At 44.8% G+C, this 17,389-nt stretch overlaps 1 protein-coding gene across 2 annotated transcripts in view; it reads right to left on the reverse strand.

The window, feature by feature from the left end:
- Window positions 1-12,694: 12,694 nt before the first annotated feature.
- PRELID3A (PRELI domain containing 3A) overlaps window positions 12,695-17,389 on the reverse strand; it is a 132,828-nt gene continuing 128,133 nt past the window's right edge. For both annotated transcript variants that reach the window (XM_069728946.1, XM_069728944.1), the window contains exon 7: window positions 12,695-12,889. The gene's annotated coding sequence lies outside the window, so the exon portion shown is untranslated. The remainder of the gene's footprint in view (window positions 12,890-17,389) is intronic.

The raw sequence follows: 17,389 nt of genomic DNA on the forward strand, positions 1-17,389 counted from the left end.
CACAGTGCAATTTTGATCGCTACGACGACACGATTTGTGACGTTCGAGCGATATAGTTACGAGATCGCAGTGTCTGACACGCTCCTGCGATCAGGGACCCCGCTGAGAATCGTACGTCGTAGCAGATCGTTTTAAACTTTCTTTCGTCGTCTAGTGTCCCGCTGTGGCGGCATGATCGCATGGTGTAACATATATCGTATACGATGTGCGCATAGTAAAGGCCCCTTCACATTTAGCGACGCTGCAGCGATACCGACAACGATCCGAATCGCTGCAGCGTCGCTGTTTGGTCGCTGGAGAGCTGTCACACAGACCGCTCTCCAGCGACCAACGATGCCGGTAACCAGGGTAAACATCGGGTAACTAAGCGCAGGGCCGCGCTTAGTAACCCGATGTTTACCCTGGTTACCATGCTAAAAGTAAAAAAAAACAAACACTAGATACTTACCTACAGCCGTCTGTCCTCCAGCGCTGTGCTCTGCTTCTCTGCTCTCCTCCTGTACTGTCTGGGAGCCGGAAAGCAGAGCGGTGACGTCACCGCTCTGCTTTCCGGCTCACAGCCAGCACAGGAGGAGTGCAGAGCGCAGCGCTGGAGGACAGACAGCGGTAGGTAAGTATCTAGTGTTTGTTTTTTTTTACTTTTAGCATGGTAACCAGGGTAAACATCGGGTTACTAAGCGCGGCCCTGCGCTTAGTTACCCGATGTTTACCCTGGTTACCAGTGAAGACATCGCTGGATCGGTGTCACACACGCCGATCCAGCGATGTCTCCAGGGAGTCCAGCGACGAAATAAAGTTCTGGACTTTATTCAGCGACCAACGATCTCCCAGCAGGGGCCTGATCGTTGGTCGCTGTCACACATAACTATTTCATTAACGATATCGTTGCTACGTCACAAATAGCAACGATATCGTTAACAATATCGTTATGTGTGAAGGTACCTTAACCAACGGCTTCTACATCGCACATATGTCATGAAATTATCGCTCCAGCGTCGTAGATTGCAAAGTGTGACAGCAGTCTACGACGCTGGAGCGATATTGTTACGATGCTGGAGCGTCACGGATCGTACCGTCGTAGCGATGAAAATTGCACTGTGTGACGGTACCCTAATACCTCTGCCACCATCACAGCTCTCCAGGACACAATACATGTTCACTCTACCCATATCATCAATCTCCAAGTGGAAGACAAAACAATCTACACATCAGGGGCCTGCCAGAATCTGTGGTTACTGCGGATTTACCCTCTACTACATATTCAATAGAGATGTCATCTGTTAAGTCCACTACTACAAAGCAAAGGAGGAGATCCTGCTCAAATCCAGGAACAGCTCTGCAACAAGGTACAAAGGCAAACAGTTGATGGTCCTCCATGACTTGTCTAGGCGGACATTATTAATGAGAGCAGCTTTGAAACCACTCACAGACGCCCTCAGGGAGCGGGATATTCCCTACCGTTGGGGTTTCCTGTTCTCTCTTCAAGTTATACACAATGGATGTTCGGCTAGCCTAAACATCCCGGGAAACCTGAGTTTTTAAAGCACTCACTCTCTCACAAATATCCATCCCACAGTGCAAATTGCCTCTTTAGAGAAAATGAGGACTTGAACTCTATAGCGCCACCTATTGGAAGTAGCGATCCTACAAGTCACAATCAACCCTTTAAGGAGTCTTGCAATATGACTTGGGATAAGAGCCAAATCAGTATTTCAATTCGCAGACACGGTGTTTCGGGCTGTTGGCCCTCGTCAGTGCGAAGTATCAGAACTGATTTGGCTAGGTGAGAGGCTCTAGACTGAGGTCTAAGAGGTAAGGTTTCCCAGTGGTCACAGATTTTCTCACTGTCCTCGGTTCTGGAGGACGACGGACCTCGCCATGGGCAGACCAGGGAGGCTTCATCTTTTACTGATCTCCCCAGAGACTCGTCAATCGCTCCCGGAGACCACCGCAGATGCCCAGAAAAGGACCTTGATCCTGGAGGCCCATGTTTAGCTGCTTACTCCATCTGAACTGTTAGTAGTGATGAGCAAATATACTCGTTACTCGAGATTTCTCGAGAATGCTCGGGGGTCCTCTGAGTATTTTTTAGTGCTTGGAGATTTCGTTTTTCTTGCCGCAGCTGAATGATTTACATCTGTTAGCCAGCATAAGTACATGTGGGTGTTGCCTGGTTGCTAGGGATTCCCCACGTGTACTTATGCTGGCTAACAGATGTAAATCATTCAGCTGCAGCAAGAAAAATGAAATCTTCGAGCGCTAAAAAATACTCGGAGGACCCCCGAGCATGCTCAAGAAATCTCGAGTAACGAGTATATTCGCTTATCACTACCTATTAGTCTAAAGATAGCCTAATGTTTTCTCCTTGAAAGGAGTCGGTGGGAAAAACTGGTAGCTCCATAGGGGAGCACATACAAATATTTGACAAAATGCATAGGTCTTAATGCCTTTAACCTTGCTAGCAACTATCAACAGAATATCCACCTAGATCCGTTGGTCCCAATGTAATCCCATGGGAGTTTAATAGTTTTGCCTTTCAGTAATGTTTTTCATAGTCGGTTGGTTAGTCATTTTTCCGTGTGGTATGACTGTCTGGATTAAAAAGATGGCCATACACTGGACCTCATCTTCACCTGCTTCTGCTCCCTATTTAACCTCTCTAACTCACCTCTACCTCCTTCTGACCACAACCTACTCATATTCTCTTACCTTTCCTCTGCAGGACCACAATCCTCACCCCACAAAGTTGCACACCCTCGCAGAAAGCTCAAACACCTCGATCTACACTCACTCTGAATCCCTTCTCCCACTTACAGACATAAGTTCCCTACACAATGCGGATGCCGCCTTTATATAACACCACAATAGCTGCAGCTCTTGAATCGGTCGCCCCTCTCATACATACCAAAGCTCTCAAAATCAACAGACAACCCTGGGTCACCAGCCTGAGCAAAGAACTGAGGCGGACTTCCAGGGTTGCTGAGCGGAGATGGAAAAGATCCCACTCCAATGAGGACTTCATTGCATTCAACAGTACCTCACTACTTTAAAGGACAAACACGCCACAGCAAAACAAACCTACTTCTCGTCTGTCATACCCTCCATGTCTCACAACGCTAAACAGCTGTTCAACACCTTCAATTCTCTCCTCCGTCCCCTAGCACTTCCTCCCTCTCCACTTATCTCAGCTGAAGACTATGCCTCATTCTTCAAACAGAAGATTGATAACATCAGAGAAAGCTTTGGCCTACAATCCAAGAGTCCCTCCTCTTAACTACTCAGCCCTCCTCCAAAACCAGCTTCTCCACATCAACTTTCCACCCTACTCTCGTGATCACATCTCACCACGTGTGCACTTGACCTGACCCCATCCCACTTCATCCCAAACCTCACCACAGTCTTCATCCCAACCCTTACCCATTTCTTCAACCTATCACTAACAACTGGTATTTTCCCCTCATGCTTCAAACATGCCTCAATCACACCCATCCTCAAAAATTACTCGTTTTACCCATCCTCTGTATCTAGCTGTCACCCCATATTACTTCTCCCCTGTGCCTCAAAACTACTGGAATAACATGTCCATTTCGAACTGTCCTCCCATGTCTCTTCCTGTTCCCTCTTCGACCGCTTACAATCTGGCTTCCGACTGCGTCATTCCACTGAAACTAAAGAAAAAAGGAATGTAGTCAGCTTACCGGTCTTAGACGAAATCCCCAGACCTACCAACGCCCAGCACGGTTCGGGGTGAGTGCCCACAGCAAATGAAGACAAAAAGAGAAATGATCCAGCTGGAGGTGGAGGCAGTTCAGACTTAGTGAGACTTTATTAGACAACTAAAGCGATAAAAAGTTATTCAACAAGAAAAATCTTTACATAGCAAACACCTGGCACACCAGTGAGGAGGATCAACGCGTTTCAACTATGAAGTCTTACTCATGATCTACCATTCCACTGAAACTGCCCCAACAAAAGTAACCAATGACCTACTGACTGCCAAAGCCAAGTGACACTATTCTGTCCTCCTCCTCCTGGATCTGTCCTCTGCCTTTGACACTACAGACCCTCTCATCTCTTGGCATCACAGACTTAGCCCTATCTTGGATCGCATCATACTTAACAGATCGGACAGTCAGTGTCTCCCACTCACACACAACCTCCTCACCTCGCCCCTATCTGTCGAAGTCCTTAAGGTTCAGCCCTAGGGCCCCTGCTCTTCTCCATTTACACCTTCGGCCTGGGACAGCTCATAGAATCTCACGGCATTCAGTATCACCTCTATGCTAATGACACACAGATTTTCCTCACATAAAAAGTGCCATGGAATAAATGACACTATAATAATAATAGTAATAATAATAATACCTCTCTGGACCAGATATCACCTCCCTACTAACCAAAATCCCAGAATGTCCGCTATTTCATCCTTCTCTGCTAGATTTCTAAAACTTAACATGGACAAAACAAATTCATCATCTTTTCCCCATTTCACTCGACTCCCCCAACAGACCTATCCATTAATTGGCTGCTCACTCTCCTCAGTCCCACAAGCTCACTGCCTCGGGGTAATCCTTGACAATGATCTCTCCTTCAACCCACATATCCAAGTCCTTTCCACTTCCTTCCGACTTCAAGTCAAAAATATTTCCCGGATCCGTACATTCCTCAACCTAGAATCTGCAAAAACTAGTGCATGCCCTCATCATCTTCCGCCTTGTTTACTGCAACCTCCTGCTATGTGGCGTCCCCTCTAACACTTTGGCGCACCTCCATTGTATCCTAAACTCTGCTGCCCTTCTAATACACCTGCCCCCCTGCTATTCCCCGGCCTCTCCTCTGTCAATCCCTACACTGGCTCCCCACTACCCAGAGTCTCCAGTTCAAAACCCTAACCATGGCATACAAAACCATCCACAACCTGTCTCGTCCATACATCTGTGAACTTGTCTTGCGGTACTTACCTGCACACACCTTTTCTACTCCCTTCTTATCTCCTCTTCCCACAATCGCATACAAGATTTCTCCCGCACATCCCCCTTCTCTGGAACTCTCTACCCAACATATCAGACTCTCGCCTACCGTGGAAACCTTCAAAAGAAACCTGAAGACTCACCTCTTCCGACAAGCCTACAACCTGTAGTAACCACCAAACCGCTGCATGACCAGCTCTGCCCTCGCCTATTGTATTCTCACCCATCCCTTGTAGATTGTGAGCCCTCGCGGGTAGAGTACTCTCTTCTGTACCAGTCGTGACTTGTATTGATTAAGATTATTGTACTTACCTACACGCAACCTCCGATCCTCACAAGACCTCCTTCTCTACTCCCCTCTTATCTCTTCTTCCCACAATCGTATACAAGATTTCTCTCGCTTATCACCCCTACTCTGGAACCCTCTTCCACAACACATCAGACTCTCGCCTACCATCGAAACCTTCAAAAAGAGCCAGAAGACCCACCTCTTCCGACAAGCCTATAACCTGCAGTAACCACCGATCGACCAAACCGCTGCATGACCAGCTCAACCCTCGCCTACTGTATTCTCACCCATCCCTTGTAGATTGTGAGCCTTCGCGTGCAGGGTCCTCTCTCCTCCTGTACCAGTTATGACTTGTATTGTTTAAGATTATTGTACTTGTTTTTATTATGTATACCCCTCTTTACATGTAAAGCGACATGGAATAAATGGCGCTATAACAATAAATAATAATAATTGTACTTGTTTTTTATTATGTATACCCCTTTTCACATGTAACGCTCCATGGAATACATGGTGCTATAATAATAAATAATATAATTTAAAGGGATAATCATTCAAAGTTTGACAATTGCAAATTTTTTGAATTTTTTTGTCAAATTGCTGTAATTTTTTTTTTAAGTACAGAAAATGTCAACATAAATTTAACGATAACATAAAGTATAATGTGTCACAAAAAAAAATCTCAAAATCAATCAGATCGGTTGAAGCGTTCCAGAGTTATTACCATACAAAGTCACACTGGTCAGATTTGAAAAATTGGCCCTGTCACTAAGGGGTTAAAGGAAAAGTACCAGAGGACATTCATAAACAACAAAATGTGGAACAGCTTACTCACCTCTTCGGACAAGCCTACAGCCTGCAGTGATCCTCAGTCTACTGAACCGCCGCACAACCAGCTCAACCCTCTCCTAGTGTATCCTCACCCATCCCTTGTAGAATGAGCTCTCGCGGGCAGGGTCCTCCCTCCTTCTGTACCTGTGTGCCTTGTATTGCTCATGTTTATTGTGCTTGTCTATATTTGCCCCTTTTTTCACATGTAAAGCGCCATGGAATGCCGCTATAAAAATGTATAATAATAATAATGTTGTATGCGTATTTCAGTGCTTGATGTGACATACTTAAAGCCTTAAAGGGTTGTGCAGTAAAAACAAGTTATCACCAATCCTATAGATATTCATAGGATAATTACTTGGTGACCAGATCGATGGGGATCCAACTGCTGGGACCTTCACTGATTGGCAGATCTAGGATTTTTTTTATCCTAAATGGGACTTTTATTCCTGTTATAGACTGGAACAGCAGGTTGGACGCCGACCACCACTACGGTACATTGATTCTTTGATGCTGCTGGAAAAAGCCAAGCGCAGCTCCCTGGGGTATGAATGGAGCAAGCATGTGCACTGCCGCTACACTCTAAAAGTTCCCTGTTCTGCTGATTGGTGCGGGTCCCACTGATCAACAAGTTATACCTATACCACCAACGGGTGATGACTACTTTTCACCGGACAACCTCTTTATGCAGTGGATAAAAACATTTGTTTTTCTGATTTCTCAGTCCAATATCACCACAGACACGATGGTCCTCATCAATACTGGCCATGTTGCCAATTACAACCATAGAGCAGCTCTTACCAACTGCCCTGGAAGAAAAAATCATTTGTTTCTATGGTCAAAAGTTTAACTTGGTTTTGAGGCTTCTTGTGTGAATCCATAACGATGTCCACATCATAAGTGATGTTAATGATGATTTGGGCTTCATCAAGGGAAATATTTGGTTTGGAGATGTAGATATACCCTATGGTTCCAGGCTTGAAGTTCCAAATCCAAGGATATAAGCGGTGTGCTAAACCAGTAAATACGTTCCAAAATGCATCCAAATAGATAAAACGGAAAAACTTCCTTTGGTCTTGTGCACACGTTTAGTATTTGGAGAGTTTTTTTACATCAGTAATTATAAGCCAAAACCAGGAGTGGGTGATAAACCCAGAAGTGGTGGTGTGTTTCTATTACACGTTTCCTCTGTTCCACTCCTGGTTTGGGCTTACAGATACTGAGGTAAAAATAAATCACCAAATACTTAACCCTTCTGTTCTCTTCACATTTGCCTGTCCACTTGTATTGTTTGGGTCAATATGACGTATCCAAGTCTGTTAATTTTGACATTTAGCTACTCAAAGCATATTATTTCAATACCAGTTGCATCATGTAACTGTATGTGAACATGGTTGGTCAAACACAAAGGAAAATGAAATCAAAAGAAAATAAAGCAAAAAGTTGTACATGTTCACTTATTGCTATAGTCAGGCATTCTTACATTCTGCACAGAAATAACTCACATGTTCTTTACATACAACTAGAACATGTAATATATATGTTTTATCACACGAAGATGGACAAATGCTGCATCTTGTCCTCTAGCCTTTTTCCAGTGCTGCTGGAGGCCGTGCATTTGCGTTGTCGAGCTGCTACGGAATACGAGTTACTATGGCTGCTGCTCCTTCATTTGGGGGTTTTACTTTTCTTCCTAAAATAGATGGCATAACAACTGATTCTTCCAGAAAGAGTCTTTGTTTATGCAGTTTATTGGCATTCCAATAAGGCTTTATTTTGCGCATTGTAGGCAGATACATCCACAATGTTATAGAATAGAACCTCTGGCCACTGATTGGTTTTGCATCTTCTTGTGTACGTAGCTATGAGTTGATCTAGTGTATCCACTGCCCCTTTGGTGGAATAATGCATTGTGCTAATCAGAATGACATGTTTGTTTTTCTTGGAAATGTAAGAAACCACTGTCATATCTCCTGTAAGGTAAAACGCTGAACTATGAACATCTTTTACCACAGACATCTTGCGGCAGTTCTGGCTTGCTTTTTCTTACAGTGCCCAGCATTGTAAGTTTTCGGTTTAGCAACAGCTGCCCCCTTTGGTGCAATGTAAAAAAGTTGTCACATGTCACATTTTGTCCCCTTAGTCCATACATCAAATCTGAAACGACTCGCACACCCTGATTCTTTTCAGGTTTTTCTTCAGTCTTTTTTCCTGTGTGTACCTGAGTGTTTAGAGCGTATGACCTGCTGCTGTCACAGTGTCCATATCTTGATGCTGTACTTTGCTGACTTTAGGGCTCATGCCCACTTGCGATGAAATCGGACAAATTCAATCCGGTAAATAATCGGATTGAATTTGGACCAATGTTAATCTATGATTGTGTGCTCATCTGCGTTTTTTTTTTTTTTTTGTTTTGTTTTTTGCCACTCGGATCGGATCACGATCGGGCTGGAAAAAAAATCACAGCATGCAGCGATTGCAATCAGAAATCGGATCTTATCCCGCAATAGAAGTCAATGGGTGCGGAAAAAAAATCGCACAACACTCGGACCATGCGAGTACTGTCCAATTTGTACACAACAGTATCCTTTGAAAAGCCAGCAATTCATATGCGGCTACTGTAAAATCACTCTGACAGGTTAGAATAGAAAAGATAGTATAGATATATACACATAGAATAGATGTGTGCGTATATATGTATATATATATATCAGTGACACACATATATATATCATTATATTTCATATAGAGCTAGATAGAAGAAAAGCCGGTAATTCATTTGTCGGCTTCTGTAAAATCACTGCAGGAGCCGACAGGATAGAAGACATGGTTTACATACACTAAATAGATGCAGAATTGGTAGATATATAGTGTGTGTGTGCAAATTAGGGGACATGTATGTAGTTAATAAAAGATTATTTTGGGGGGAAAAAATGGCGTGGGCTCCTGCCCAATTTTTAAAACCAGAAAAGGGAAAGCAAACGACTTGGGGGCAGATATTAATAGCCTAGGAAGGGGCCATGGTTATTTCCCCAGGGCTAAAAACATCTGCCCTCAGCTGCCCCAGAAATGGCACATCTCTAATATGCGCCAATTCCGGCACTTACCCTCTCTCTTCCCACTTGCCCTGTAGTGGTGGCAAGTGGGGGAATAGTTGTGGGGTTGATGTCACCTTTGTATTGTAAGGTAACATCAAACCCATGGCTTAGTAATGGAGAGGTGTCAATTAGACACCTATCCATTACTTATCCAATAGTTGTTAAGGGGTTAAATAAAGACACAGCCAGAATAAAGTATTTTAATGAAATCAAACACTATACACAGTTTCCCATCTTTATTGTACTCCTAATTCCTGTGACGCCCTTGTTCTCCTGTAATAAATTTTCAGCCAGGCATCTTGGCATCACCCTGGTTGAAAACTGTATATACCCCAGATATGGAATACGGCTTGGGACACAGCGACGGACAGGTTTCCCACGGGACACAGCTTCATAAACTTTTTTTTTTTTCAGGTCACATTGACTCGAACAGTACAGCAGGGTTAACGTGTGCATGTGGCCTTTTTTTGTACCAGAGTAAGGCCACGTTCACACATTCAATATTTGGTCAGTTTTTTACCACAGTATGTGTAAGCCAAAACCAGAAGTGGAAGTATCGGAGGAAAAATATAATAGAAACATATCATCACTTCTGTATTTAACACCCACTCCTGGTTTTGGCTTAAACATACTGAGGTAAAAAACTTGACAAATGCTCAACGTGTGCAGGCAGCCTAACATGGTAAAATGAGGTATGGCGCCTTACTTTGCCATGTTTAAGAGTGGGTTAACCATTCGAAAGGCGTAGGCACCATACCTCATTTTATCATGTTACTCTGTTACAACATGTTTTTACTCTATATTCAATAAAGAAGATTTTCTGTTGTATCCATGTGGCTGGACTTAACATGCATTTTGGATTTTCATTGGAACGCTACACATGAGCATAGCGTGTGCCTTGGATTAACCCTATTACACCCGAGCTGGTACAACGTTTTGTTCTTTGGACAGTAAATACGGTACGTTCTCTGGAAGTAATAGATTTTCACAGTGAGCCTGTATTCAGGCTGGGAAATATATTTTTGAAGAAATGGTGACTTGAATCATGTAGAGTTAGGGCTTGAGAACAAACCGGAAGCAGATATGAATAGATAGGCGCATTTCAAGTGTTGGATAAAAATAATAGGAAAAAATAATCTTCCATGTTTCAGAATAAATTATGATTATCACCATGTAAGAAAGTTAATTATCCTTGTCTAAACTCGTTTTGGTAAATTAATACATTTTAAAGAATGTAATTGTTCTCCATTTTGGCTTGTCTCAAGTGCAATTAATAGAGGGCAATGATTTTTTTCAATAAGGACATTATATATAAAAATATATATTTTATACTGCCCAATCTGACAGTAGCATGAAATACTGAGTCCATTGCTTTGTCACTTACTGGTTTTCAAGCAGTAGTTTTGGTAAAATCACACATTATTAGGAACAATCTGTCTTAAACTGGCCTTAAAAAACACTAAAAATGCCAAAAAGAATGAACATATGCATTGCAATATCCAAATGACTTGCTGTTCTTATGTCCCTTCTTTTGTAATTTATTTTAACAGCTTCATGTTATGTTATGTTATACTAGATGTTTCCAGCCAGCTAACGCTCGGCACGCTCATTGCTATCTAATATAAACCTTGTGATATCTCTCTCTATTCTATTTATGGGTGGTGGAGGAGTGGGGGGGCGGGATTGTGGGTAGTGAAGGGGCGGGGGGGCGGGATTGTGGGTGGTGAAGGGGTGGGGGGTGTTATTGTGGGTGGTGATGGGTTGGGGGGTGTGATTGTGTGTGGTGATGGGTTGGGGGAGTGATTGTGTGTGGTGATGGGTTGGGGGGCGAGATTGTGTGTGGTGATGGGTTGGGGGGCGAGATTGTGTGTGGTGATGGGTTGGGGGGCGGGATTGTGTGTGGTGATGGGTTGGGGGTGGGATTGTGTGTGGTGATGTGGTGGGGGGGCGGAATTGTGTTGGGGGGCGAGATTGTGTGTGGTGATGTGTTGGGGGGCGTGATTGTGTGGTGATGGGTTGGGGGGCGAGATTGTGTGTGGTGATGTGGGGGGGGCGGGATTGTGTGTGGTAATGTGGTGGGGGCGGGATTCTGTGTGGTGATGTGGTCGGGGGCGGGATTATGTGTGGTGATGGGGTGAGGTGGTGATGGGGTGGGGGGGTGGGATTGTGTGGTGATGGGGTGGGGGGTGGGGGGGTGGGATTATGGGTGGTGATGGGGTGGGATTATGTGTGGTGATGGGGTGGGGGTGTGATTATGGGTGGTGAAGGGGTGGGGGGGCGGGATTATGGGTGGTGAAGGGGTGGGGGGCGGGATTATGTGTGGTAATGTGGTGGGGGGCGGGATTATGGGTGGTGAAGTGGTGGGGGTGGTATTATGGGTGGTGAAGGGGTGGAGGGGCGGTATTATGGGTGGTGAAGGGGTGGGGGGGCGGGATTGTGGGTGGTGAAGGGGTGGGGAGCGGGATTGTGGGTGGTGATGGGTTGGGGCGTGTGATTGTGTGTGGTGATGGGTTGGGGAGTGATTGTGTGTGGTGATGGGTTGGGGGGCGAGATTGTGTGGTGATGGGTTGGGGGGCGAGATTGTGTGTGGTGATGGGTTGGGGGGGCGAGATTGTGTGTGGTGATGGGTTGGCGGGCGGGATTGTGTGTGGTGATGGGTTGGAGGCGGGATTGTGTGTGGTGATGTGGTGGGGGGGCGGAATTGTGTGTGGTGATGTTTTGGGGGCGAGATTGTGTGTGGTGATGTGTTGGGGGGCGTGATTGTGTGGTGATGGGTTGGGGAGCGAGATTGTGTGTGGTGATGTGGGGGGGCGGGATTGTGTGTGGTGATGTGGGGGGGCGGGATTGTGTGTGGTGATGTGTTGGGGGGCGGGATTGTGTGTGGTGATGTGGTGAGGGGCGGGATTGTGTGTGGTGATGGGTTGGGGGGGCGAGATTGTGTGTGGTGATGTGGTGGGGGGGCGGGATTATGTGTGGTGATGGTTAGGGGGCGAGATTGTGTGTGGTGATGTGGTGGGGGGTGGGATTATGTGTGGTGATGTGGTGGGGGGCAGGATTGTGGTTGGTAATGTGGTGGGGGGGCGGGATTGTGGTTGGTAATGTGGTGGGGGGCGGGATTGTGGTTGGTAATATGTTGGGGGCGGGATTGTGGTTGGTAATGTGTTGGGGGGCGGGATTGTGTGTGTTGTGATGTGGGGGCAGGATTGTGGTTGGTAATGAGGTGGGGGGCGGGATTGTGTGTGGTGATGTGGTGGGAGGCAGAGCTACTCTGCAGGGGGCGGGATTAGCGAGTAATCACGATGCCTCATATATAGATATAGAATAAAAAAGCTGCAAAAGACATTGAAAGAGTCAGAAAAGACAATAGAGGGAAAACCCTGCTGCCATTTTCCTGAAGTGTCATCTGCTTCAAAATCAATGAGGGTACAGTGGCTTCTATAAGACCCCATGTGCACAAAGCCTCAGCCAGCCCAGATCTTCACAACTGACATAAAGTACAACCACCATCTGGGATATGAAAGTGTAAGTAATGTTTGTTTATTGCATCCAGTGGTCATTTAAAAACTATTCATAGAAAATGTGAAATAGAAGATCTTTCTGATGGAGGTCGGTGGTCCATGACGGCGGTCATACAGCGGACTGCATCTGTTTGGGAAGCTACATTCGCAATGTCATTAGTGCGTCATTAACTGGTCCTGAATCTAAGAAGAAGAGAAAGACAGAGGCAGTCAGCTGAAGGTTTTCTATTCCCCTTTGTTGTCTCATTTTTTTATTACAGGTATAGAAAAATACATCTTCATACATTTACATGGTAGGGCTAATATTTTTTGGAATAAATGAGGCCATACACATGCAGTCGTTGGCAGAAGACTGTTACTTTGCCTAAATCCACCACAGACATGCAGCGCGGCAGGTTTGGAGAACTTTAAAAGGATTCTGTCAGCAGCGGTTTGCTATTTAAACTGAGAGCAGCATTAGGTTGGAGCAGAGACCCTGATTCCAGCGATGTATCTCTTAGTTTTCTGGATGCAGCTGTTGTGATGGAATCCCATTTTTGTGTGCTGTCGATCTAGCAGAGCTCAGAATGTTGAGCCTTGTATAACCCCTCCCACACCCCTGATTGGTAGTTTCTGAGTACAATGACAGATCAGCTGCCAATCAGTGCTGAGGGTTGGTTGGACTGAGAGGCACAAGAACAACTTGTCCTGCAGTAATAATCTACTGATAAAACACTGATTGTATCGAAACTGCAAAACACGGACTAGTAAATGACACATCACTGGAGTCAGGCTCTATTCCCCTACATCATGGTGCTGTCAGATTACATTGCAAAAATCTGTTGACAGATTCCCGTTAATGAGTCCTGCTGGGGTGTTGTTTTTCCCCAGAAACAATAGGATCCTTGCTCATGTTGAGTTTTGAAGTCCGATTCACTTCATCTCAGGGTTAAACTGCAATACCAGACACAGTCCACTGACAAGGGTGGCTCTGTTCCTGAGAAAATAAAGCAACTCTTTTTCCTAATCCTGGGCAAACCCTTTAAGGCTATGTTCCCACGATGATAATTTAGTGAGTTTTTGATGTTGCAGAATTTCTGTACCTACTCGGTTACTTACATTTTTTAATTTCATTTTCTGAGTGCGTTCCTTTTACATGTGTTTTTATCGTATTTTTTACGGGGCGATTTTTGATTCTTTTTGATATGTCATGTGCTAAACAAGGCAGGTTTGCTTTTGATACTTCCCGTATGTGGCTCTGCCAAAACTGTACTGACACAGACATGTGCAGATTACATGCGGAAACGGACTAAAAGCACGGATACGTTTTTACATTTCTTCAGTTCTATGGGGAAAATCTGCACATAAAACTCAGCATATCTACAAGTGAAACTGACATGTTGCAGGTTTCAAAATTGCTCCGCAGGTCACTTTACGCTGCGTAAAAAAAACCACGCCCTCGAAGAAGCCGACTCGAATGGCGCATTGGGGTTTGACCTTGCCCAGCACCAGGTAATATTTATCACATACTCTTGTGCTCTGCTATTCCTATGGGACCTGCTATTTCTGAGTGATCTTACCGTTTATATAGTGTCTACAATATTTCCCTTAATCTATGCAATGTCTCCATTAGGCTACTTTCACACGTCCGTCTTTATAAAGACGTTGCAATGCGTCGCTCTGTGCAAAAAACGCATCCTGCAAAGTTGCCCTCAGGATGCGTTTTTTGCACATAGACTTGTATTGCCGAAGCATCGCGACGTATGGACACACGTTCCATACGTCGTGCACTGGATGCGTTGGTAATTGGCGACCATCGTCACAGAAAAACGTTCAATGTAACTTTTTGTGCGACGCGTCCGCCATTTTCGACCGCGCATGCGTGGACGAAACTCCGCCCCCTCCTCCCCGGAACTCATAATGGGCAGCGGATGCGTCTGAAAACTGCATTTGCTGCCCACGTTGTGCACTATTTTGCACAACGTCCGTCGGGCCAACGGTTTGCGACGGCCCCATACCGACGGAAGTGTGAAAGAGGTCTAAGGCTACATAATATAGTGGATTGCTGGCACCAAAATCTATGATCATACACAGGTCTGCCCTCTGCCTTAGTACCAGTTAATATTTATACCGTCTGGTGTCATACTGTTGTAGTGTAGCAGACTATTACCTTACGTTTTACCAATTAGTATCCCTAGTTACAGGGTTTATTTGTACTCTCGGTGCTGTGCTCACTCATCTGATACTTCTCCCTGCTTTTTATGGCAATTTTAATATTTGTATTATTGTATTAATAAAGTTTTCATTACTTTGATATGCCTTTCCTTTGTTGTTTTGGTATATTGATATTGGATGTGCAGATCACTGCTGACCATTTCTATTTTTGGTACTAAAAAAAAAAGCACAGTGAGCATGAAATTTGTTTAAATTTTATCCACTTTGCTGGAATTTCAGGATGCTGAGACTACCGCACAGCGAAAATTTGAAGTGTCAAAAACTAATTGTGGAAACTTAATCTACGGGCTCGTATTTTCATTATCGTATTAATCATGGTTGTATTTTCGGTCTGATTGCAGTCCTTGAAAAAAAACAGACAGCACTTGGTTATTATTGGGGCAATGCAGATGAACTTTTTTCACTGGCCGAATCTGCGTCTGAAAAAGGTTCAGCTCAAATTACAGGAGTATCCTGCAGGAGTTCTGCATCCTTCTACCTGGTACGTACGGATAAATAGAGTATGTGCACACGTTGCGGTTTTTTATGTGTTTCCGCAGCGTTTTTGGACACGCGGAATTGCCTCAAATTCGCAGTGCGTTGTGCACACAATGTTAATCAATGAGAAATTAAAAAATACTGTGCACATGCTGCGGAAAAAAATGTGCGGATTCGCAGCGTTTTTTTACTGCAGCAAGTCAATTATTTGTGTGGAACTGCAGCGTTTCAGCACACATTGACTTCCATAGTGTCAGGCCAATCCGCAGCAAAACCGCAGATGTAAAAAAGATCTGAGGTTTTGCTGCGGATGTGGGTGCGAGAAACGCTGGGGCCCAGGAGGAGGGAAGTGTGTGGGCGGCGGATGGACGGTGACTGTGTGCGTGTCTGTTTGTGCTGGTGGGGTCTGCGTGTCTGTGTGTATGGGTCTGTGGGGCTGTGTGCTGGGTTGGCGGGGCTGTGTGCGGGAGGTCGGCGAGGCTGTTCGCGGGGCTGTGCGGGGGTCTGCCGGGGCTGTGTCAGTGTGTGTTTGTGTGTGCAGGCATCTACAAGTCCCATCCGGCTATGCCTGCTACAGTGACAGTGATTGACATATTAGCCAATGATGGGACAGTAGTAGTCCCATCATCCGGCTAATGTGTTGATTGTAGGGGGAAAAAAACACATACAGTACATATGTAGTTCATACTCACCATCTACACCTAATCCCCGAAGCCATCGCTTGCCTGAAAAAAAATTAAAATAAACCAACAATATACTCCCTGTGTCAAACGTAATACAAATAATACCATTGTCCCACAACGATCTCCCGTGGAGAGCTGTACCATCAGCTGGTGCGACCGCTCTCCAGGTACTCCGGGATACAATGACGGAAGGTATCCTTCTGCACTCTATCCCTCCGCTGCTAAATATAGTATAGTTCATACTGTCACGGCACAGCTGTGTGGGAAAATTCCCACGCAGCATTGCCATAAAGAGAGACAATTAACTAAAGTAACCTCTTCAGTGATGCACTGCAGGAGCCATTGTTTCCTGTAAGTGTGTTCCTGGAGGCCCTATAGAGCGGTGACATCACCCGATGTCACTGTTCTATAGGGGAGATCGTCGTAGGACACTTGTTATTAACTGGACTGCGTCGGGCAGGGAGTATACAGTTGGTTTATTATTTTTTATTTTTTTCAGGCAATCGAGGGCGTCACAGGAATTAGGCGTGGTTCTAAGTATGGTGAAATTAAGAATATTAAAATACTTTTTTCTGGCTGTGACCTTTTTTTTTTTAACTCTTTCACTACTATAGGATTAGTAATGGATAGGTGTCTTATTGACGCCTCTCCATTACTAACCGGGCTTAATGTCACCTTACAATAGCAAGGTGACATTAACCCCATATGCCACCGCTACACGGCAGTGGGAAGAGAGGAGCTAAGTGCCAGAATTGGCGCATCGTACAGATGCACCATATCTGGGGTGGATGCGGGATGGTGTTTGTAGCTGGGAGGGGGCAATATTCATGGCCCCTTCCTAGGCTATGAATATTAGCCCACAAGTGTTTGCGGAGCCTTTCTGGCTATAAAACACAGGGGACCCCACATCATATTTTGGGGGGGTCCTCCTATTTTAATAGCCAGTAAAGGCTATGCAGACAGCTGCGGGCTGATATTTATAGCCTGGGAAAAGGCCATGGGTATTACCCCCTTCCCAGTCTACAAATATTGGCCCAAGGCCATCGGCTTTCCCCCTCTGGCGCAGAAAATTGCGCAGGAGCCCACGCCATTTTTTCCCTTTTTTTTTTAATTAAAGTTATTGTTCATTAATAAACATAGGCCTTGCTATTATATATCTATGAATATATCTAGGGATATATCCATAGATATCCATCTATACATAGATATAACTATACACTGTGTGCAGAATTATTAGGCAAGTTGTATTTTAGAGGATTATTTTTATTATTGATCAACAACTATGTTCTAAATCAACCCAAAAGACTCA

The sequence above is a fragment of the Ranitomeya imitator genome, chromosome 6 (assembly GCF_032444005.1).
Source record: "Ranitomeya imitator isolate aRanImi1 chromosome 6, aRanImi1.pri, whole genome shotgun sequence".
In the NCBI taxonomy this organism is placed as follows: domain Eukaryota; kingdom Metazoa; phylum Chordata; class Amphibia; order Anura; family Dendrobatidae; genus Ranitomeya; species Ranitomeya imitator.